Source organism: Phocoena sinus, chromosome 7 (genome assembly GCF_008692025.1).
Source record: "Phocoena sinus isolate mPhoSin1 chromosome 7, mPhoSin1.pri, whole genome shotgun sequence".
Taxonomy (NCBI): domain Eukaryota; kingdom Metazoa; phylum Chordata; class Mammalia; order Artiodactyla; family Phocoenidae; genus Phocoena; species Phocoena sinus.
Window position 1 is genome coordinate 91631786 of NC_045769.1, and position 24919 is coordinate 91656704.

Sequence of the window (24919 nt, forward strand, 5' to 3'; positions counted from 1 at the left end):
AAATTCTTTGGTTATCGCAAATTTCCAGGATTTGTATGATATTCCTGGGAAACCTTTCACATAAGTATAAACTATCACATAGTTTGGGAGAGAAACAAAGATTTCATAACATTTCCTTCACCTCGGACAAATTAAGAGCAAGTTTGAAACACTGATTTCCACATGCTATAATAATATATGCTATCAGCCTTTTTTCCTCACTTAATAGAATTTCATGGTTTTGCCTGTTTTCTCTGTTCTGAACTTAGAAGAGTCTGGGTCACTTCTTTCCCAGAATAACAGGTTAAATGACTGTCTTTACTTAAAACTAATTGCCAATCTCATTGCCCTTCTCTCTCCATTAGAAATATTCCCTAAAAATCACATCCAATGGTGCATTCTAAGTAGCTCTTCATGCCAGAACTTCAGAAATAAACCAGCTTGAACAAAGAGGAAAGTGAAGCATGCTATAAATTAATAACTAGTATTCTTTATGGTTGTGGGAAAATGTGCAGAATCCATGTAATTTTAGGCAAAGGAAATATATCCACAGTTGAGCTTGATGATGGTCTCTTTGAAAGAATATCATATAATTATTTGCAACTGAATATTGTCCTGATTCCATTAAGGATAAATTCTTATTATACATTTATTATGCATTTGAAGGGTCCAAAAATGTCACCTCGAAGTAATAAACCAATTGGTGTAATTGCAGAAATAGATGCCTATATAGTTCAGTATTGTCCAGCAATTTTCCAGAGGGACAGATTTCCAAGTCTAGATGGGCTATGTCTGCATTCAGGTTAGATTTATGTTTTTTAAAAACTCCCTGCAACTGTTCATCCCTCCTGCCTCTGACCACATTAGAAAAGATACAGATTAAGTCCATACCAGGGAGAGTAAGCTTGGAAGTTCAGGAGCAGGGTCCCAAGAGATCGATAAGACCTAATCAGTTACAAGTCACTTGTAACAAATGCTCAACATTATTTCCCACTGGCACTCATCACATATTTTTTAACTTAAACTAACACAATAACTGAAAAGATTCTGTCCTGGAATTAAGAAGTGGAGGTGGGGAGGAGACAGATCTATGCAGGCGATTCCAGATGTGTGTCTCCATTCTGCTCTTGTCAGATCCATCTGTTCTTGCCCGCACTTGAAAATCTAGGGTGTTCAAAGAAGCATGCTCTCTCTCTCTCTCATCATATATATATATATATATATATATATATATATATATATATATACATACACACACACACACACACATCTGTGCACCTGAGCATGGGATCCTAAGCACAGACATTTGCCTTTTTTTTCTTTGCAAGTTTTGAATAATTTATTCTACCTCTAGTTATGCCTCAGGACAAATTGAGAAAGGTAACTGTGCTCCCTTGCTTACAGTTTTCTTTTTTTTTTAAATTAATTTATTTATTTTTGGCTGCGGTGGGTCTTCGTTGCTGCGCACGGGCTTTCTCTAATTGCGGCAAGCGGGGGTTACTCTTCATTGCAGTGCGCGGGCTTCTCAGTGCGGTGGCTTCTCTTGTTGAGGAGCACGGGCTCTAGGCACGCAGGCTTCAGTAGTTGTGGCTCACGGACTCAGTAGTTGTGGCGCTTGGGCTTAGTTGCTCCGCGGCATGTGGGATCTTCCCGGACCACGGATCAAACCCATGTCCCCTGCCTTGGCAGGCGGATTCTTAACCACTGCACCAGCGGGGAAGCCCTTGCTTACAGTTTTTACATCCTCTCTCCCATCTACCCAGGGCGGCACCACCCCCACGTACTTCATTGTGTTTACTGCAACTGAACTGAACAGAATACATTTCCCAGGACCCCCTCTGCTGCCCTGCTCCTAATCATTTAGATAAAGTAATATACTAGCTTAAATGAAGGTATAAATTGCTGAGTTGCCAAGGGGACAAATCAATAAATATTTGTTATTATTATTAGGTGGTGAGAGATCACCTTTTACCTGGCCCAGATTTCATATGTGGAGCCAGGAGACTCTAATTCTAAAACAATGAATAGAAAATAATATACTTTTTGATTGAAATGGTAAAAACATCTCTCACAATGGGATTTCTCATACCTGTCTAATACTTAGAATCACCTGGAGAGTTTTACAAACGTAAATAAGTCCCCCAAGACTCAGTGAATCAAATCTGTAATTTTTAAAAAGCCACACATACAATTCTGATGTATATCCAGGGTTGAAAACCAGTGTTCTAGACTCTTGCCACTGAAAGTGTGGTCCTGCACCAATAGCAGCAGCATTACCTGAAAGTCTGTTAGAATTTCAGAATCTCAGACTCTAGCCCAGACCTACTGAATCAGAATGGGCCTTTTCACAAGATCTCCAGTGATTTGTATGTATATTAAAGTCTAAAAAAACACTGAGGTAGAAGCAGCTACACCTGCTAGACCTGATGAAGTAAGTAGCTTTGACTTAAAACAAGCAGACAGTTCTGAAAACGAATCTACACTAAGAACTCTTACTATGGCAGCTGAATCACCTTATATTCCTGCTAAGTGAGTTCTAAATGAAGGTCTTCCCTTAATGGTCTTTTCTCTAAAAACAGGCAGTTTCAATGTGAATGTCATCACATGAGTAAAGTTATTCCATTAGGCTATGATCAGCTCATTCAAACAACGTATCTATTCCAAGAAAGAGAGGGCCATGTGGTTAGCAGTCTCAACTTAGTTTTTGAACTTTTCTATGTTCACCCAAACTTAAGCTCCAAAATTTTTCTTTAATATGCAATGTGACTAAGTCACACAGGAATGCAGAAAATTAAAATATTCAACACATTAGTATGCATAGCACATCGTACTGTTAAATATTTATTGAGCACTAACAAGGGCTAACTCTACAAAACAGATTTAGATTCTGCTGGGAAGGACAGGACTGAAGACGATGCAAAAGAGTAACACCTAGGATAACAAACTCAGCTCCAGCTCACAAGACACACAAATTTAAAATGTGTCCTTTGGACCAGGGCATCCTTAAGCAATTGATTTCGTCTCTCAGGCGGTTTATGTTCATACAATGAAGAGTCTTTCTCTCTATAATGAGCACCCTTGACTGCACACTGTATACTTCCAAAAATAATCAAATAGTCAAATATTGTGCTCCTAATTCTGTGATGATGTTTAATTATTCTCTCTCTCTGGAACTTCAATATCTGTTGTTGTCTAACCCTAAGAAATCTGTTCAATCTCTTACGGTAAAACAAAATTGTTTAGTGATTACTATGTTAGGAATATTTATTTAATTCTAAATTAAGGCATAATAAAACTAACAGGATACAGATAATTTTCAAGGCACTACTTTGTTTTAAAAAATCCTCTTTTCAAAGTCTGATCAAGAACAAGTGATACAAGGTAAGGAGGTATTTGTAGTAAGTCTCAAACTTTTAAAGATATTTCCATGGTTTGAAAATAACAACTGCAACAATAACAACAACGAAAGTTGTGCTGAAACGAAACATTTGCTTTTCCAAACAAACACTTAAAGACTTCTTTTCTGAGCTGATTAGTCCATCTGTACCTTCTCTGGGAAATTTCATCCGTCTGCCAATCTTGATATTTGCCAACACTCAGTCAGAGTATGATGCATCAATTGATTTCATCTGCCGTGACTACGTGGTGGAATTTCTTTTGGAACATGGCTGGCACCTGGATATATTTATTTATATTTGTACTGTATTTCAAAAGAAAATGAAATTGGGGTGAGGAAATGAGGGTGAGGCTTGCAGTATTTGCAAGAATGATGAGTGTGGGGAATGCCCGCATAAATTCTATCATCCGTCTAAATGCATACATGATTAAAGTAACCAGATTACCATTCATTCATTCATCATTCATTTAGTAATGCATTTAGCAAAATGCCAGTCCCTGTCCTGGTGCCAAAAATACTAACTTAAAACATAGCTACCATTCAAGGAACTTGAGCTCTAGTAGAGAGCCAAATTAAACTTGAATACTACTTTAAAAACTAAAAGTCTCTGTATTTTATAATCTGGAATGCAGTCATTCATTCATTCACTAGCATGAATCCATTGTACTTATATTCAGGACGATGTCTTTCTGGTAGAACTCAGTGCTTGTGAATTAAATAAGATGCTTGCTGTTTGCTTTTCAGGATGGAAGATTGGTGAGGGAATCAAGAGAGGAGGATTAGAGAACAGTGCATTCTCATTTCACACCATGTCTGCCATGAAAGAAAACTAAGAGAGTTAGTAACATCTTCTGATGGTCATACTTTCATCTCTAAATCTGCCGCTGCTTTCAACTCTAAATCTGAAGCTGCAATCAGAATATTGGGTTTCCTTAGTAACAGTGTTACCATTTCTCATAATGCTTTCAAATCTCCTTTGCTTGGTTTCATTCTGCCATATCCATCACAGCCCAGTTCCAACTTTACTTTATCCACAAAGGTTTCCTTGGTTCTTTCAGTCTGTGTTGTTTTCCACTTTTGTTGCTCCTCAACTTGTGGTCATACGACATAAGAGGTTAGGTCTTATTTGTATATGGACTTGTAAATAACTACTTCACATATTTTCTTTATCCAATTGAGTTTAAGCTTTTAGGAAGAGTCAATGTCATTACATCTATGGTGTCTCCTGGTTGTGCAAGTGAACGCTTACTGCACATACAATAAAAACTCGAATTACTTATTGATTAGTGAATGGATTGATTGATTAATTGCTAAGTAGCTGCTCTTGGGGTCCTGCTTCCTTTAAATATTCATCACATAAAGAAACAAACAATATCTACCGCCACTGCCACCTCCTCCACCTTCATCCCTCCCGGCGTCTATTGCTGCATATCTCTAGGTCCTTGATTTTGATCCTTCCAGGAGACACTTCTCCTAAGATTTCTGTAATTTAAAATACTGTCTCTGAGAATAATGATTACTTTGGGTTTCTGAGGAAGGAATAATTTGTTTTATCTGCTCAAATACTCCCTCATTTTTCTTACCATGAAAGAGTTTTTTTATTCTTTCTCAATTTCTATAAATGAAACCAGTAATTTTGATACGTCACTTGACTCAAATGATCATAACCCTAAAACGGTGCCTTGTTCACTCTTCTCCACCTTTTGCCTCCCATCTCACCTTTGTGAAGCAGCCCCCCAATCCAACCCCCCTATGTTTATGTTCTATTACTGTATAACAAATTACCACAAACTTAGCGGCTCAAAACAACACACATGTATTATCTCACAGTTTCCATGGGTTGGAGGCCAGGCCCCACCTAACTGGGTCCTCTGCTCAGGTTCTCACAAGGCTGTAATCAAGGTGCTGGCTAGGACCAAGGTTCTCACCTGGGGCTCAGGGTCCTCATCCAAGCTTACCGTTATTAGTAGAAGTAATTTCTTTGTGATTGGAGGGCTAACTCCCCTGCCCCCATTTTCTTAATGGCTGTAAACAACTGGCTATTAACTTCTAGAGATCTCCCTCAATTCCTTGCCCCACAGACTCCTTCTCTCACAACATGGTAGCTGGCATCATCTTCTAGGCCAGAAGGAAAATGTCCCTCTGATCCTTCACCATCTTTTAAAGGCCTCATGGGATTAGGCCAGGCTCACCCAGGACAATCTCCCCCTTGATTAACTCCCAGTCAACTGATACGGACCTTAATACCCTGTAAAATCCCTTCTGCCGTGTAATGGGAGTGAGATATCATTAGATTCAAAGGCCTTCTCCAAACTCAAGGAGAGAAGATTATACAGGTACAAGGTCATTAGGGGGTCATTTTAGAATTCTGTCTACCACACTCTCTTATCCTGTTTAATTTTCCCCCTTTTCCTCCATAATATTCCTCACATGGTATAAGACACACATATTTATTATATTTATTGTTATTGTCTATCCCCACTGGCATATAAGACTCTTGACAATAGGAATTATCTTATTTTTACACACGTACCACAAGACCTAGGATAGAGCTTGTTCCATTTTAGGTGCTCAATAAAAAAGTAATAGATGAATAAATAGAGGATCATGAAAGTGCTCTACAATCAATACAAAATTATCTGGAGGAGATATCTTATTCAGATAAAGACAGAAAGCTCTTCCTTTGTTTCCCAGAAAGCAATTGTTTAACCATTGTGTTTATATACAACATTAAAGAAAACAATTAAATAAGCAATACGCAGCCCATAAAATTCCACAGACATACATAAATAAAAATTTAACTGTAGTTTGTCTGGGGGTGAGGTAATTTGTTTTCAAACATTTGTCCTTGTTTTCATTTTTTATCTAATTTTCTACAAGTCAACATCACTCTTAGAATTGTGAAAATAAAACTTCCTGTACTAAATCTTTAAGTACTTGTTTTGAAATACAAACTTCTTCACAAATGTCCCTTTTGTTATTTTGCCACTGGCTGTATTAACAGAGTAAAACTTGTTCTTCAATGTCATTTTATTATATGAAGGTGAAGTTGATTAGTAGTTGCTCTTCAAAGGGAACTTAGTAACAGGTTCTATACAATAAAAATGGGAAAAGTTCCCCCAAATGATGAAAACTGAGGAGCCAAAACATTTTGTACCTTATAGAAGTTGCCAAGTGATTCTGAATATGCACCTGCTATCCAATGTGGTGTCCGGTGACCTAGCACTACATAACGTTAAGGAAAGCTCGTTAATTAAAAATGGACAGTGTCTTTATCATCGCTACCTAAAGGAATCTTAGGAAAATGATGTGCTCAAAACAAAGAAATCATTCAGCCCATAAAAAAAACAATGGAAGTGGGCTTCCCTGGTAGCGCAGTGGTTGAGAATCTTCCTGCTAATGCAGGGGACGCGGGTTCGAGCCCTGGTCTGGGAGGATCCCACATGCCGCGGAGCAACTGGCCCCGTGAGCCACAATTACTGAGCCTGGGCGTCTGGAGACTGTGCTCCGCAACAAGAGAGGCCGCGATAGTGAGAGGCCTGCGGACCGCGATGAAGAGTGGCCCCTGCTTGCCACAACTAGAGAAAGCCCTCGCACAGAAACGAAGACCCTACACAGCCCTAAATAAATAAATTAATTAATTAATTAAAAAAAAAAACAATGGAAGTTACTTGGAACAATGGAAGTTAAGACTTGGATATTGACTCTTATATTGACTAGCTATTTGACTTAACAGCAATTTTCTTAACTTTAAATAACTGCTTTAGTACTTACTAGATGTGGACTCTTGAGAGATATTGAACCATGCCTTGTTCTTACCATGTGCAACGCAAGCATAGGAATGGTACATCTCTTGTGTCCTGAGGATAGAACTGAATGTGAACATTTATGTGAAGTGCTAGGACAGTGCTGGACATAGTATAAATGTTCATATCTTATTTTACTGTGATAAATATAATAATAAATACTATCAGTATTATACTTCAGTACACTTATAAAATTTTGAAGAAACACTGACATTTTTATATGGGAAATAGTTTGAAAGTTAAAACAATACTGGGTTTTGTTATTATTATAGGAAATAACTACAATGAATTTGCATAAAGAATATTTTGAAAGCATTCGTTTTATATTTTCAGAAGGAATTAAACATTATTTTTTTTCTATAACTACTGTCTATGAAATGACACAGGGTTAGTTTTCTAAGAGAAGAATATGTCTCTCTCTATTCAGGTTTAAGCAGGATGTGGTTAGGAGAGTTGACTAATTTTGCTTTCCTCCAATCATGTAAAAGAGAGACGATTCCTGAGCTCACAAATATTTTGGTTGTAATTCTTCACAGGAACTCACTTGATTTTTCTTATGATATCAGTAAATCACAACCTTAATGTATTTTCATGAGTTTCTGTGATTAAAATATGCTTTAAGAGAAAAGCACTCTTACAAAAACGTTTATTTCCTCTGCTTTTAGTGAGAATTCAGAAAACTTGATACAGTGCTGTTCACTCTCTCTCTCATCTCAATTTCTATCTCTAGCTCTATGTTTCCTAGCATACTATCCAAGGTATAGGAATATCTTTCAACTTTCAACTTCAGTTGGTAGCTCAAGCAAGAAATCATGACATTTTCTGCTTAAATAACTATTAGTCAATTAGTATATACTGGTAAATATATACTTTAAAGCTATAAATGTAGATATAGATACAACTATAATGGATTATATATAGACTCACCATGACTGAGATAGTTGAACACATACTTCCTGAAATTTCAAATATATTTCTAAGTGGAAAAGCTCCAAATGACTGTGTCTCTGAGACGAGTCCAAGCATATCCAGACAAATGAAAACATTAAGATGGACAATAACAATACTATTATTTTGATAATGCTATCATATAGTTTTGATGGCCTTTTTGCAAACTCAAAGAATTGTCATAAATGTCATCTAAATTTTTGCTGCAATTATTAGCTAACTTTTAGAGATTTACATTACTGTTACATATTTTAAATATGTAAATATCAAAGAATTTCCCAAGCTCACAAAGTAAGCAAAGAATCCTCCCTAGTCTTTTTATTTCTAAAGTCTTCTAGGAGACTACATTAGTGTAACATTTACTCTCAAAAGTTAAACATCACCTGAGTCACAGAAGAGACTATACAATGCCTATGCAGAAAGAAATGAGCTAATGTGCTAGTGATCCATTACAGCCATCATCATTGGCTTTCACATATTTGACATATTTCTCAAAAAAATAATAAAATTCCAGACAAAAAATAAGTTTGAAAACATAAAAGAGAGGTTAAGGTATAGAGGACAGAGACAGTGTTACAGACTGCATGTTTGTGTCCCTCCAAAGTTCATGTTGAAACCCTAATCCCCTTGTGATGGTATTTGGAGGTGGGACTTTTGGGAGGTGATTAGGTTTAGATGAAGTCATGAGCCTGGCGTCCTCATGATGGGATTAGTGCCCTTAGAAAAGGAGTCCAGAGAGCTAGCTCTCTCACTCTGCTTTCTCCATCATGTAAGGAAAAGAAGGCAGCTGTCTGCAAGCCACAAACAGGGCTCTCACCAAACACAAAATTGTCTGGCACCTTGATCTTGGACTTCCCAGATTTCAGAACTGTGAGAAATATTTGTTGTTTAAGCCACCAGGTCTATGGTATTCTATTACAGCAGCCCAAACTGACTAATACAGACAGCTAGGCTTAATGTATACCTAACCTGATTTCCCAAAAAAGAGGCCCCCAAAAAGAGACAATATTCAAAGAGATCCTAGTTGTGAAATAAGAAGCATAAAAAAAGGAGAAAAAGAAACCTATGTAGTACTAATAAATCAGAGACTAAGGGTAAATAGTGGTCAACCCAGAATTGTATGCCCCATAAACTTATATTCATGACTAAGTATGAAATAAACACAGTTTAGACAGAATTCCCTACGGACATAAATCAAGAAAAAGGAGAATGATCCCAGAAGGGAATTCTGAGACGTGAGAAGAAATAATGAGCAAAGAAAATCATAAATATGTTCCTGGATCTAAAAATAAATGAATGAATAAATGAGTGAATAAACAAAACTTATTGTATAAAAATAACAATAACTAATTTGAGTCATTAAAAGGATAACAGTCCAATTTTTAGGTTACATAGCAAAATAACAGAAATAGAATGTATAACCTCCACACTACTAAAAGGATCAAATGGGATGAAGAAAAACAGAGAAAAAAAATCATCCAAAAGAAATACAGATAAAACAAGACAAATAGAAAGCACAAAATTAGTAGCAGAATTGAATCCTAATACATGAATAATAATTGTGCTAAATTCCTCAGTTTTTAGAATAGTTAAAGAAATAAAAGATAACGTTGTACTGTTGACAAGAGATGTCTCTAAAATGAAAAGCCATAGAAATGAGACTGGAAAAGACTGGAGAAAAATTATACCAGGAAAATCTACCCAAAAGACTGCTATTGTTGCAGACACACAGGCGTGAAGGTAAAATAGCATGGTTGAATTAGAAAGGATCACCACACACTGACAAAGAGTTCAATTTACCATGAAGATACATAAATTCTAAAGTTGCATTACCTAATAGCTTTCAAACAACTATATAAGGAAAAATCAACATGGAAGTAGCAGGCAAATCCTCAATCAATATCATACATTAAAATACCTCTCTCAGTAATTGAGAGATCAAATATACTAAAAATAAAGCAGAATTAATAAACTTGCTTTTATGGATATATAAGACACTGAACCCAATAAATTAAAACCTCATTTTTTAACCCCACATGAAACATTTCAAAAAGCGTCTAAGTATGTGGTATTAATGCATATCTAACAAATTGCTAATGATTGATATGTACATATATATAATACATATATATTATTATACATAAATATATTTTCTAAACACAAGCAATTAATTTATAAACCAATATCCATAAATAACTAATTAACACAACCATATTATTAAAATAATGAGTATTTATCAATAACGATAATGAGTATTTATCAAGGATGTCAGATGCAAAATCAGTACATCAAGTTGAATTGCATTTCAATATGCCAGTTTGAAAGAAATCAGAACATATAATTTTAAAAAGAATATAACTTATAACAGCAAATAGTAAGATATATAGGAATAAACCTTTCTGGAAAAAATTATGAAAGTCAATTAAAAGACACTTAAAAAGACCTAAATAATCTAGAAAGAAGTAACATTTCGATAGATAAAAAGACTGAATATAATTTAAATTGTCCATTTCCTTTAATGTATAGAAACACAGCAAGCTTATTTTTTATACCACCAGGGTATTTTGTGGAACTTGATAAGCTGGTTCTAAAATGTATAGGAAAAAAATTAAGATAAATGAAATGAATAGGAGAGAGCAAAGACTAAAAAATATTCCTGAAGCAGAACTAAGAGCCTTGCTCAGTCAGGAAACATGATTTATTACAAAGCTGTAGTGATTAAGATGCTGTTGTATTGGTATAATGTTGGAAAAATAAAACAACAGAAGAGAATAAAGAGCCCAGCAACTGATCTATATATATTAGGGAACACGAAAATATTGCCATCGCCAAACATTAGAGAAAGGGTAGATTACTGAAAAAGAAAAATGGTGCTAAGCCAATTATTCATATGAGAAAAAAAATACCAGATCACAACTTTCTGTCACATAAGAGCATATTATGGAGAAGAGTACGGAGGTTCCTTAAAACTAAAAATAGAACTACCATACGACCCAGCAATCCCACTACTGGGCATATACCCTGAGAAAACCATAATACAAAAAGAGTCATGTACCACAATGTTCATTGCAGCACTATTTACAATAGCCAGGACATGGAAGCAACCTAAGTGTCCATCGACAGATGAATGGACAAAGAAGATGTGGCACATATATATAATGGAATATATAAAAGAATAAAAGAAATGAGCCATAAAAAGAAATGAAATTGAGTTATTTGTAGTGAGGTGGATGGACCTAGAGTCTGTCATATAGAGTGAAGTCAGTCAGAAAGAGGAAAACAAATACCGTATGCTAACACATATATATGGAATCTAAAAAAAAAAAAAAACGAATAACCTAGGGGCAGGACAGGAATAAAGATGCAGACGTAGAGAATGGACTTGAGGACACGGCGAGTGGGAAGGGTAAGCTGGGACAGAGTGAGAGAGTAGCACTGACGTATATACACTACCAAACATTAAGTAGATAGCTAATGGGAAGCAGCCGCATCGCACAGGGAGATCAGCTCGGTGCTGTGTGACCACCTAGAGGGGTGGGATAGGGAGGGTGGGAGGGAGATACAAGAGGGAGGGGATATGGGGATATATGTATACGTATAGCTGATTCACTTTGTTATAAAGCAGAAACTAACACAACATTGTGAAGCAATTATATTCCAATAAAGATGTCAAAAAAATTAAAATAATTTATTTTAAAAAAAGCATATTATAGAGCTTCAGAACCAACAAGATTTAGTTATTTTAAAGGCAAGATCTTGGGCTTCCCTGGTGGTGCAGTGGTTGAGAGTCCACCTGCCGATGTCAGGGGACACGGGTTCGTGCCCCAGTCCGGGAAGATCTCACATGCTGCGGAGCGGCTGGGCCTGTGAGCCATGGCTGCTGAGCCTGCGAGTCTGGAGCCTGTGCTCCGCAATGGGAGAGGCCACAACAGTGAGAGGCCCGCATACTGCCAAAAGAAAAAAAAAAAAAAAAAAAAAAAAAAAGGCAAGATCTTAAACTTTACAAGGAAATATAAGAGAATATATTTATACCTCTGGGCAACAGAGAATTTTTAAAACAAGACTCAAAAAAGATCTAAGGAAAGATCAGTAAATCCAATTAACTGAAATGAAAATCTGCTCATCAAAATGTACCATCAGTAAGTTAAAAGGCAAACTGCAAGCTGGGAGACTGTATTTGTGTTCATATAAGCAACAAACAATTAGCATTTCAAATATATAAAAACTCCTTTAATCAATAAGACGTAAGTCCAACAATCCAACTGAAACATACCCAAAATACATGAACAGATAATTTGCAGAAAAGAAAACATAAATTTCCAATAAATAGAATGATTATCTGATCTTTAGTAATCAGAAGTAAATCAAAAGCAAAATTCAGTATTATTTCAGCACCACCAGATTCACAAAAGTTTGATTCTGACAATTCCAAATATTGTCAAGGGTGTAGAGAATTGAGAACTCCTACATATGGATGACAGAAGTGTAAACTGCTACCACTTTTGAAAGCAATTTGTTGGTATGTAGTAAATGTGCACTTGGATGTGCCCTATATTCTAGCAACATCATAGTAAAGCAGGGCTTCTAGCATTTTTCAAGTCCATAGAAAAAGAAAATATTTCCATAGCATATTAGGGTAATGAACAAGGCTGCCTGCAGCCCCAGGACTGAAGGGACCAATAACCCTGCACATCTATAACCCAATTACTAGTTGGGAATACTGCCCTAAAGAGGACCTTGCAATTTGCATCTAGAGACTTGTATGTTTAGAATGGTCATGGCAGCATTTGTTTTAGTAGAAATATAAAAATTAAACTAATGTACATATCAATTGGTAGTAGAATGAACAAATAAGTTATAGTATATGTATACAACAGAATAAATACGATACAAGTGTCAACAAAGATGAATCTCAAGAGCATAATATTGAGTAAAGAATCAAGTCACCAAAAATGTGTGCCATATGATTACGAAAACCAAAATCAAAACTAAAGCATGATTTTAGCACAACATACATTTGTATTGCTATGGGTTGAAATGCGTCCCCCCAAAGTTTCTATGTTAAAGTCATAACCCCCAGTACTTCAGATTGTGATCTAACTGGAAATAGAGTCATTGCAGATTTAATTAGTTAAGACAAGGTCATACTGGAGTAGAGTGGGTCCCTAATCCCACATGGCTGGTATCTCTATAAAAAGAGAAAATTTGGAAGCAGTCACACCTAGAAAGAGAAAGTTGTGTGAACATGAAAGGAGAGATAGGGTGATGCATCTACAAGCCCCAGAATGCCAAAGTTTCCAGCAAACCCCCAGAAGCTGGGGAGAGCCGTGGAACATATTCTTCCTAACAGCCCTTGGAAGGAATCAACTCTGCTGGCACCTTGATCTTAGACTCCTAGGCTCCAGAACTGTGAGACAATAAATTTCTGTTGTTTCAGCCAACCAGTTTGTAGTACTTTGTTAGCATAATATATATAATTATATATAATACATAATTACATAACTTTTATTATATAAATATGTATATGTTTAATATATGTATACATAATAAACATATATCACATATAATATATATTATATATCTAATATAAATATAGTAATATTATCTACCTTATAATAAATAATACATGCAATTTAAAATATATATGTAAATATGTAATTAAGTACGTAATTTTAATATATAATTTTAAATCTCTGATATATTTGATGACCGTTTTTTTCATCCAATGTACTTCAGAACCTTATTATGAGTAACAAGTTATTCATAACTGATTTTAAAAAACTAGTGATGTTATAGGAAACTTTGCTCTACACCACAAGAGAAAAAGTTGAAAAGTAATATAGATGTCTGTGTAATTGAGATAATTATATCTATCTCAAAGGATTGTTTGAAGATTAAATCAGTTAATGTAAGTAAAATACTCAGAAAATTGCCTGAAGGTCGTGATGATTGTAATGATTATTAGAACAAAAACACAAAATATATTTTTATCTAACCCAAAAAATCCAGTACCAATTTCATATCATATAGTATACAATTCACATTAAAATTTACCCAATTGTGAAAGGATGTCCTTTGAGCCTTTTTTTTTTCAGAGGGGAAGAGTTTGAAGACTTTTGAATGCCTTTCAATAGCCTTTCAGTACTTCTTTGTCTCTGACACAAAAAGGTGTTTCAAGCTCACCTTCTACCTTCCACATGCTATATCTGGAATCAGTTATTGTTCCATGAAGTTCTGGCTCCTTTTCCTAGGAAAAGTAGTTAGAAACCAAGATAGGGGCACTAAATTGGCCTATTGCTGCTGGAATGCCATAACTTCAGGGTCCTTTTTGTGGACAGAGCTATAAAAATATTTTCTTAAGTCCTGACTGAGTTCCATTCCCAGCCATCCTGAAGTAGCTAGTATTGGACTTAACCCTTTACCTTAAACAACTGTAAAACTGGACAAAATATATGATATAACTGCTTTTAAGCTTTGGACAACAAACAGCATCCATTTGTGATTCCATGAGACAAGGGAAAAGCCTGAAGTGAGCTTTCTGCCCAAGGGCACTTTCCTAATGCAGACAGCAGAATTTTTCTGGCCAGAGGAAGCAAAGTGTAGTGCCTGCCAAAGAGAATGCATAAATCTTCATATAATATAATGAAACTCTACTGAGTAAAGATGAATGAACTTTGATAAGGAGCCAAAAATAAAAGAACATATATCCAGGATTCCATTCATATGAAGATCTAGAACAGGCAACACTAATCTATGCTTAAATAAATGAGAAACAAACTATATCGTATGCTACATTTCCATACGTACTAAGGTTCATTTCTAAATTCTCCATTCTATTCCATTGGTTCCTGTGCCCATAACAGACTATACTTGCAATCACCTTATAGACAGCTTTAAGCTCAGGTAGAGCTATTTGTCTCCCAAACCACCATTGCTCTTCTTTTTCAATATTTTCCTAGCTCTTCTTGATGTTTATATCCCCATATAAACTGTAGAATCAACTTCTCCAGTTCAAAAAAAAGTTATTGGCATTTTATTGATACCTTATATTTATATATTAACCTGGAAAGACTGACATCTTTATAAGAAAAAGATGTATCTTTATATTCAAATCCATTTATGTGCTTTTTAGAAGTGTTTTAACATGTTCCTCATATAGATTTTTGCATACTTATTTTTAAGCATTTTTTGCTATTATAAGTTGTTTTTCCTATTATATCTTCTAAGGAGTTATTGTTTGTATATAAGAAGACTACAGAATTTGTGTATTCATTATAGCATCTTGGTAACTTACTGATTTCTTTTTTTTAATTATAAATTCTCTTAGAATCTTGACATATACAGTCATATCATCTCAAATAAAGATGGTTTATCTTCTTTTCTTCTACTTCTTATATTTTTAACAATTTTATCTTACCTGATTTCTTTGTTGGATACTACTAATACAGTGGTTCTCAACTGAGTGTAATTTTGTATCCCAAAGAATATCTGGAATTATCTGGAGACATTTTCGGTAGAGAAACGCTATTCTAACACAGTATAGTATTAAACAGTAGTGAAAATACCGAATGTCCTTATCTTATTCCTGACTCCATGGGAATGCCTCTTGTGCTTCTCCATTAAGTAGAAATTCTGATCTCATTGCTGTTCCTACTATTTGTGAAAGTTTTTTTTTCCTTTTCTCTGGAACAAGATAAGTGCCATCGGGATTATCTGAAACTAGAAAGTTTAGTAGAATTGCCCAGAGAAACTCTCTGGGTCCATGTGAAGTAAATGTTATTTTCCCTGAGACATGCTATCTCTGGGAAGGAGAACTGTAGGGGAACAACTGGGAGCAACTTATGATTTTCAACATTTAAAAACATAATTTTAGTTTAAAAAATGTGACCTGGAGTTTTCCTAGGCCCATTAATTCAAGAATATGTGTATGTGTTTATACATGTATATATGCTAATATACGTATGTCATTTAACTCTTTACAGAACTAGTGTGACCAGTGTATGCACTGGTAGATAGATATGTGTCTTCTGTGATTCATGAGTGCTAGCTAGGAGAGTTTCCTTGTTTAGGATAATGTACAACTAACCTGTTCATTTACGCCTAAAATGTAATCCAGGAAACTCAAGTGTCTCTAGTATTTTCCCATCAGTGGACTACCCCTTTACAATCACCAAACGTAGCCAGATTCATTATCCAGTTTGACTAGAGGAAGTCTGATCTTTTCACCAAGCATTTCTGAGAATCCTCTAGATGTCTATCTATATCAAACTGTTTTTCTAAAGATGACACATATTTTTAAAGGTAAAAAATTTTAAACTCCATGAATCTATTCCAGCTATTATTAATGTAACTCAACCACTGTAGTCATTGCTATGAAAACATTTAAAAACCTCGAATTAATTTCATCTAAATTTTGTATATTACAATGAATACTGATAGGATGAAGGCAATGGGATATCAAAATGTCTGCTAAGTTATCAAAGAAAGATTTGATTGTGCTTAAAAGAGTTTATGCTTTAAAACATTTTTGTATTAACTGTTTTAATTGTTGGACATGGCAAGTTATACGTGAGAACTCCACACAGAACGAACGAGTATCCTATTTCTAAACCGGGCTATACAGCTAAGTGTTTTCATCAGTTTTTTAAAGCATGTTATGTACTTTGCAATAAATATTTTCAATGATTTTTCAGTAGTCATGTACTGCAAAAGTTAGTAGAGAATACTGATGTGCAACAATAATATGAATGCATAATAGATGTTATTCTGTTTTATTTCTGAACTTCTTTCTTTGGCAGTTATTTGCCATATCTTCATAACGATGCAATAGCATGAGCCCAGAAAAATCTCCATCTACATTTCATGTATTATTCATATTAATTTAAAAAGCAACTAGCTTTCAAAGGGTTAGCTCCAGAGAACAAAATTTTATGGTCACCTTTAAATTACAGTAACATGGCCAGGAACTAAGGACTTTAGTTGTATTAAACACAACCTAAAGCAAATTCAAATCGATGTTTGATAAATGTCTCGTTTTCTCAGTAAAAGCCTTTTCTAAATCTCTTATGATATCCTGGAATGCAGACGGGTTACTATGCTTGACTTCAAAATGGAAAAAGGGTTGCCAATGTCCTTTTATAATTTTCCTCTGAACATCCAAAAAAGGGATAAAATCCTAACCCAGTAATAGTTTTAAGTGACCAAAATATGTAACAAATCACTAAACTGCAACTATTTAACTTACTTTGAGAGAGACTATTTTGAAAAGTGTACCATATAAAATCATGTTTTAAGGAACTTTCCTTACCTTAAATGGTATGTGAACATTGAATTGGTAATATTTCATTTGGTTGCATCCTGTTTTGCTAAAGCAAATAGCTAGCTGGAGGTTTAAACATATGCTGTGCACATACGTTAGAGTCACTGAATGAATACTTGTTTATTAATGGATGAAGACATTTTGGGGTGTGATATTTGGTTATGAGTTTAAAAACTGGCACTAATATACCATTTATGACTCTTGATTGCAGATGATAGAAAACTTCGGCAAAGGAGAAGCCTTAAGCCAAAGAACAGGGCCAGCTTTAAGAGGCTTGATTTGGTTTCAAACAATTTTTTTTTCAAACAGTATTTTTGATAATGTTTTTCCTTCTGTGTGGTCTGGGCTTCTCTTTTTTTTCTATTTTTCTTTCTTTCTCTTTTCTTTTTTTTTTTTCTTTTCCTTTCTTCTGTTGCTTTTTTTTGTTGCTGGCCCCATTCTGACAAAGGCTTTGCCTCATGCTGCCAAGATGTCAGAAGGGACAGCCCTTCACTTTTGTTGGATTTTATTCATCAGAAGTGAGTCGGTGAGTCCAAATGCACACAAGCTGAGGGTATTACACAGAGACATAATAGAAAGCAGAAGACTTTGGGAGCCCTTAAAGAAGCTAGACAGCCACAAAATAACAATAACCCAGAACAAACAGGGCAGGGAGCAAGCTCTCTGAACTGGCAGGTGTATCTAAAGAAGGTGAGGGGTGCGTGTTTTGAATTTGCTTTAGGTTGTGCTTAATACAGCTAACGTCCTTAGCTCCTGGTTATGTTAATATAATTTAAAGGTGACCATAAAATTTTGTTCTCCTCTTAAGTGTTGAAAGAAAGAAAAAGGAAAGAAATCTTAAAAAAAAGAGGAAAATATCTTTAAATTCCTTAATTGTATCTGTTCTGGCAATCCAGTGATCACTTCTGCATGGAATACTGGTGATTTTCTTCTTTTCATGTACTTGTACTTTCCAAATGCTACATAATGTGTATGTCTTATGTCTACTTATACGTTCAGAAAAAATACTTAAAACCTTGAAAATAATACTTAGAGTTCAAAAAATTTTTACTTTGTGTCTCAGACTCTGGGAGGTGCTAATTTATCTTTAGTAGTTCTGCTGTTTTATTTTATAGACTGTTCCATCTTTCATTGTTTTCAGATGGTTTAAGAGCACCGTATCACCTGTGGGTGAGAGGGCTTATTATTCCATAATCTCCTTGACATTGGGAATATTAATATGTTAACAAAATACTTTTTACAAAATACTAAGAGATTCGAAAAAAACATACTACAGTGATGTTGAGAAGCGTTCAGCAGTAGCAGTTGAAACATCTTTGCTAGGGGTGGAACTGGGGGAATAGGTTTGGTAGATATCACCGGAAGTGCCCTGGCATAGAACAAATGGGAGAACTGATTTCACCTCTACATCTAAGAAAAACTTTTAGGGTTCTTTGGTCTTGATTTTTTCCCAATAGTGCTTAATAGCATTTCTTGTGACTACAGCACTCCAAAAAAATAACGCATATCTGGAAGCCTCAGTTTAGACATGCAGCATCACTGAGCATCACACATTACATTTTGAGAACATATATCTGGACAAAAGTTTAGTAAAAGAAGCTGCTGGATCAGTGTAGACAGCTGGGACCAGCACATTCTAAGAATCAAAAAAAAACAATCCTGCCCAGATGACATCTATTTTCTTAGTTATGCTGGTTAAGGAATTAGTTTTCAGCAAGGAAAAATTAATAATCATCAAGTAATTAATAATTGTTACATAATTAGCCTTCTCTATATGCATATATGAGCAATGTGCTATACTTTTCCGTATGTTTTTACATTCAATGCCTACAAGACACTTTTTCATCCCTGTGTAAGGAAACTGAGACCCAGAGTGTTTAAAGTTCCCTATGGTCACAGGTAGTAAATTGGAATTTGGAGTAATAGATTTCTCTCCTTCTTTCTCCCTCTCCCTCATCATTGTAGGCAGTAAAGCAAAATATTAAGAGCATGAACTCTGGACTCACAATGCAGGGGTCTCAATTATTTTTCCAGTGTTTGTTATCTTTATAAATCTGGGCAACATACTTAACTCTCTATGGTTTGGTGTCCTCACCTATGAAATGCAGATAATAACAGGACCTTTTGTATTGATTATACTAAAGGCAAAATAAGACAGTACTAATGAATACAGAACACTAGTATTTACTAAATAATAAAATACAAGCTTATTTTAGGATATTATACTAAGGGCATTTGTTTTTCTCACTTAAAAATTACAAAAACACTTCAAGGCAGGTGCAATTATTATTAACATTTTAGAGATGGAAAAAAAAAAGAGAGAGATCATGCAAATAGCAGCCCAAGACTGTACCACTGGCAAGTGGTTAGCCAGGATTTAAACCCATACAGTCTAAGTCAGAATCCTCTATACTAACCACTGAGTTCCATCTGTCTGAGGTCAAAAGCCCTATTCTTCTTTTTTTTTTTTAAGCCCTATTCTTTTCACCCTATTCCATTGCCTTGTATTGGTATACTGCTTTCACTTGCCCAAGTATTCCATTTTGTGTCTCACTTAATTTTTAAGATGTTTTATTAATTATTATATTTTCCCACATCTTATAGATAAATTGAGACTCAGTTAAATTAAATACTTTCTCTGCTAACCTAGTTCAAAAGTGGCAGAATTGAAGTCTTCTGACCCTACAAAGTGACATCCCTGGCCTCACAGCCTCATGTTCAAACGTCTGCTTACTAACAGGAAAAACTCCTGGCTTCTTCAAAGGGAATCAGCCTGAGTGGGAAATAGATCGGAAGAGACAGACTGACATGCAAAACAAGGCAGATGGTGACTGAAGACAGAATCTATCATTTGTTCTGTCTTTCAAATGCCCCCTGGAATTTATTGCATTATAGTAGTCAAATTGATTTTTACACTGAATGGTTGAGTTTTATGACTGGCCAATCATACAAAATAAAGGATGAATTTTGGAGAGACTAAGAGAAAATGGTCAGAGATAATTTTTTAAAGAGAGAAAAACCCCCCATCTTTGAGAAGGTGGAAGAAGCATTATTTGACCTTACTACCTTTTTACTAGAATAACCAGTGGAGATGGCTCCCGTTTAGGAAAACATTAATACAGGTGGATGTTACCCAGGCCCTCCTCTACAGCCCACAAGATATAAGGACAAGACTTTTGGCCACTTCATTTATCTCTGCAATGCTGATACCTTGAATGGTTGTTATCACACAGTAGACACCCAAACAATTATTAAATAATTGTTAATTAATTAGTCTGAAAACTGTGCACGCCTTCACTGATTGTCCTGTGGTTAGTGAAGATTTCCAAATACCAGTGCCTTCCTGTTGTTGAATTGGTAGACTAGGGTTTGCTCTAACTAATGGATTATGTATTCACTGATAAATCAAAACCACATAGAACAACTCCCTAAATGTCTGTTTTCATTACTTTACTGTTATGAAATTTTGGTTAAGGCATTTAAGTTCTCTGTGTCTCAGTTTCCCACTTTATAAGATACTAAATATTTTTATGTAGATTAAATATGAATAAACATATTATAAAAAGAAGATAATGATAGCACCACTTCATAGAGTGATTCTGTGATTCTGACTATTAAATAAGCTAAAACAGGTAGAAGCGTTTAGATCATTGACTGGCAGATAGTAAGCACTCAATCCATGTTAATTATAATATTATGATCATCAGTAAGCATGGAAAACAAAGGAATGTATCAGTTAAATTGAACTTTTAACATGAAAATATTAAAAAGCAAAGATTCATTTATCTGAAAACACTGGGGTCCAGATATGGATTTGACGCCATGGATATTATTTTGTCTTATCCTTTGTCCCACATGTGTCCTAGAGTATTTTCTCCTCAAAGGGATATAAACTTTTGCTATATTTTCTGCATGTTTAGCATGGTACCTTATAAGTAGATATTCGGTACCTTATAAGTAGATATTCAGTACCTACTTCCTATTTAGCCCCTTAAGCAGAACATGAATCTAAGGTTAAGTGATCAGAGAGACAACATTTTGACTATCCTGAACGGCAGCTAGCACCATGTTAGGCACATGGTAGGTTTTCTATATATTCTGGTTCACTTACCTTCTTAAACTACCCCTATTTGGACTTAAGAATTAACTTAGCCATATTAGAAAATGAAAGAGATCTAAAAACATGTTTACATTAAGTAATCAAAAGAATCTGGTTCTAATGAAGCTCTACTAAATGTCAGTGGCCATACTGATGGAAGTATGAAGGGAAAGAAAGTGAGCTGCCATCAGCTGCTTACTGCTAACTAGAAATTAGCATCCGTGGTCACTTTGGTAGTCAGAGGGAAAAGAAAAAACATCAGAGCTGAGGAGAGCAATGGGCACAAGACAAGCTCTGAAAGATGAAATGTACAGTGGCAACTGTGTCTTCCTTCAACTTAGAGTCAGTAACACAGGATTCCCATTACTCTATGCCGTGATGTTAATGAGAGTCAATACTAATGAACCAAAAGCGCTTGAACATCCAGACTCTGCAACCTAAAAGCAACTGGTAACTCACAGTTCATGCAGTTCATTTGGAAGGAGAGGTGGTGAGGAATACTTACTCTATGTTGTAAGAGTCCTGAGCAAAAAAAAAAAAGAAAGCTGTTTTTCTAAAGCCATAGATACCTACACGTTTAATTTCAGCAGGTGCTGAACCTAACAGCATGTGAGATGCTACATATTTCGGGGTCCATTAATGTAGTATATCCCAAACTATCTATTGTGAAGGATCTTTTTTTTTCTGTGTGTATGTGTATGTGTGTGTATTTCATCCTTAATCCAACATGGACCTATATGTTATTCAACTGTCCGTGACTTGTTGATAGCTTGCATCGATGCAACTCACTATGCAATACCCAAAGTAATCTGCACCCAGATCAATGAGACAAGTGTGAGGATCATACATTTGGATATCCAGGCAATACCAAATTGTTAGAAAAATTTCTAAATTCTTTATCTCAGTTTCTGTCATCTCATCTCAGTAAGTAACAAAGAATTTGTGTATAAGCATTCGTTGGGGAGCATACTTTCAGTGACACTGTAGTCAAGAACCTCCAAGCCATAACCCTGACAGGAGAACTGTATGATAGAAGATGAAACAGAGAAAGTCAGAAATGTTTACAGCTAAATTACCATGAATGAAACAGTAAAAAACAAACTATAGAAAATCCTGTGGGTAAAAGATAAAAACTCCAGTCTTTGGGTAATAAGGAACCTCAAGTTTATGAAAGCAACAAAAAAAAAGGCTGATGTTCAAGATTTAAGCTAAGGAAATTGTGCCATAAGTAAGCACACTGAAAGACACAGGTCAACCATTTATTTATATACAAACATATTTTGGGGGTCCATTCTGTGCAGAGCATTGTCTAATTGCTAGGAGAGCTATAAAAAAGCACAATACTTAGTGGTGGTCCTCAAGGAACTTCAAATAGAAATGAACCATAGAATATATATAAATGAACATTTGAATAATAATATGAACTAAACATTAATATTACATTAATCAAAAATATAAATTCAATTGACATTCAATATGTCTTTCAAGATTACTGTTAGACATTTCAGGGTGAGATTGAGAGAGGAAGCATAATCAAAGGAGCAGAAATGTGTGTAAAATGATTGGCAGATCACAGTGATAATTACAATAATCATTATTTATTGAAAGAATATTATATGTTAAAAATACTTATATATAGGTACTGTTCTAAATACTTTAGAAGCATGATCTTATTTAATATTACAATATTACAGGAGAAAGATAAGTGTTATCAGCCTCATTTGATGCTGAAAGAAGATAAGTAACTTGTTCAGGGCCACACAGTTAATAAATAACAAACAGGAATTGAACCCAGGTCTGTTTGACTCCAACTGAAACACCTCTGCTAAATAATGACTGGTATAATGTTCCATTTAGAAAGGTTAGCTCTAGGCTATTATCATTAGCTATTAGCTATCATGCCCTTATGTGCCTTATAAACTGTGGGGTGCTATACAAATGTTAGCTGTTATTGTCATTACGTCTGTGAAAAAAATTTTCACAGGAATCAAAATACATATTCTTACTGCATATAAAAAGAATTGAAATGATAATTCTAAGAGCATTTGTATTTTTATATTTATATGCAAATATGAGTAGTTGTATATGTAAAATGAAAACCTAACAACAATTATATAATAAAATCATGGTATAAATTTTAAATAAAAATGGAAAGTAAAGAACCTAATCACACTTTCCTTTTCTTTTGACTTTTTAACAGTTAGAATCCATCTTAAACATTATTCAAATATTTATCTCTCACATAAAAGAAGTCTGGGAGTAGATTTCTACTCCCAGAATGGTACTGTGGTTCCATATCTATTGCAGATCTATCAGTCCCCAAGGTCCTCATGGTCCAAGACAGCTGCTAGAAATCCAGCCATCATGTATGAATTCCAGGAAGCACAAGGACCTCAGTCAGCTTCTTTTTAAATGCTTCCCAAAGCCCTACCCATTATATTCACTTTCATTTAGTTTGATAAGCTAGGAACACAGACTCACATTGCTAAAAGGAGATGAGAAATGTGTTTTAGGTGAGCATAGTGCTGTCCTGAATAAAATCAGGATAAGTAAGGAGAGGAAAATTGATACTGGTAAGCAACTAGCATTTTCTAGTTCTCTATTTCATGGAGAGAGGAACAACATTATAATAAAGTATCCAGGCTCAGGTGGACACAGGTGTATTTACAATCTACATATTTGTCAGAATTTGGACAGCAATGTTGTTCCCATTTAAATTTTGGGTGTGATACAAAGTGAAGAGGTCAAATTAACCAAATTAACAAAGGATGGTATTCATAGGAATATGATTTGCCCTTCTAATTATGTCTACATAAAAATAAAAAGATTAGCACAGGCCTATTATTCCCTGAGTGACTGAAAGCTTTTTGTGCTGCCCTTCATCCCATGAGAAAAATTAATAAGATTATCTGAGGCACTGAACTGCATGCCTTTGTAACAGGAATACTTTAAGTATTAAGACAGCAACATTTTAGTTATATAGGAAGATTTTTGTCAGGAAAGGAGAGGACTTTATTTGTAATTTACAAAGATGAAAAGAAGAGGTGGCAAATTTACCAGTCCAAGGCCTAGAGGAAGAAGCTGTTGTCCATGTCAGGGAAAATGATTTGAGGCTTTGAAATAGTGCCTGTGAGTTGTTGAAAAGCATTTTGTATTAGAAATGGTTTGAGAGGTAGATAGTCCAAGATCTATGGCAAAGACTTTCTCTGAACTGTCACAAATACTAGAGAAGAAACAGCCATTGCGTGCAACGACAAACATACTGAAAGATCAAAACAGTTTTAGAGGGAACACTATCCACCAACAACAGGTGATTTACACTGTTGTATATCAAAGGGAAAAATAAAACTGTTGAAATGCTAAGAAAAAAA